The sequence below is a fragment of the Branchiostoma belcheri genome, unplaced genomic scaffold (genome assembly GCF_001625305.1).
Source record: "Branchiostoma belcheri isolate BF01 breed outbred unplaced genomic scaffold, Haploidv18h27 scaffold55, whole genome shotgun sequence".
NCBI classification, from domain to species: Eukaryota; Metazoa; Chordata; class Leptocardii; order Amphioxiformes; family Branchiostomatidae; genus Branchiostoma; species Branchiostoma belcheri.
This window is the reverse complement of record NW_017804187.1, coordinates 276,207-277,724: the sequence shown is the minus strand read 5'-3', so window position 1 is coordinate 277,724 and position 1,518 is coordinate 276,207.

Below are 1,518 nucleotides of genomic sequence, written 5' to 3'. Positions count from 1 at the left end.
AGGACGGTTAAAAGGTCTGACTTATCCAAACATATGAGAACCCATACAGGAGAAAAACCCTACAAGTGTGACAAGTGCGACTATTCTACTGCACAGAAAGGCCATTTGGACCAACACATGGCTAAACACACTGGAGACAAACCCTACATGTGTGAGGAGTGTGGATACAGGACAGCTTACAAGTCTGCTCTAACCACGCATATGAGGGCCCATATTGGAGACAAACCCTACAAGTGTGGGGAGTGTGGATACAGGTACAGCTTACAGGTCTGCTCTATCCAAGCATATGAGGACCCATACTGGTGAGAAACCCTACAAGTGTGACCAGTGTGACTTTTCTACAGCACGGCAAGACCATTTGGACCAACACATTATGGCTAAACACACAGGAGACAAACCCTACATGTGTGAGGAGTGTGGATACAGGGCAACTAAAAAGTCTGCTCTAACCCGACATATAAGGACCCATACTAATGTGAAACCATAGAAATGTAACAAGTGAGACTAGTACTAGTATTCCACTGAACATAAAGCCTGTTGAGCCACACAAATGGCTAAACATACCGGAGCCAAACTGTATAAATGTTTGGGGAGTTTGGACGCAGGACAGCTTTTAGGCCAAACCTATCAGCACACACAATGCCCCTGCTGTACTTGGTGGCAGTGAGTTCCACTCTGTGACAGTTTGATAGAAAAAAATTCCTCAATCCTTGGTTGATAACTCTAGTACTTGAAGACATGACTATAGCCTATTTCTTGTTCTGCTCTGTTCTGAGCTACTATTACTTAATAGTACATTTGTAGTTGGTACAGACTATGTCTAGAGCTAGAAGTTCGAGGGTTAGATGTAACAAGTCGATCGGTGTAATATAGCCAGCTGCCGCCGCGCCGCGTGCCTGCGAAGCTGGTGTGTTACGCCGAAAGGCGGTTATACCGGCTATACAGATACAGATACATACATTTTGTTATCTCCAAGCAGGTCCTAGGATGGCAAAAGACAGTATCAAGGATTGGACCCCCTCTGGTGACTAGATACTGCCTGGCCAATTTGATGCTGTCATTTGCCGCCCTAGGAGCTGATTGGAGATTGATAATTATGTACATCATGCATAGTCTGGACATATTTTGCCAGTCTTATAACCAAGTGTTTTACCAACTTTATCCCAGATTTGGTCCGGCTGTTTCATGCAAGATGGAGACAAATTTACAATTAAAGTTCATTGCTCTGTTATAGAATTAAAATTTTTTGACGACATCAGTCATGTTTGTGTTTCTTTTCTTCGTTCTTGGTTGTTGGTAGTTTTAAAGAACCCCAAACCGTCAAGTCTATGTAGCTTTGTGATTTTGAAATAAGAATTTGAAGGGACGTGATGTGCCGTGAGGCACTTTGTCCCGTATCATGTAGATGTAGAAGGGCTGATACCTACATGAAAATAGTTTTTGTTTTGTGTCGGAAGTCATGCTGCAGAACCAAGGTCAGCCACAAGGAGGCCAAAATTTGACCTTTGCCTTCCTTTG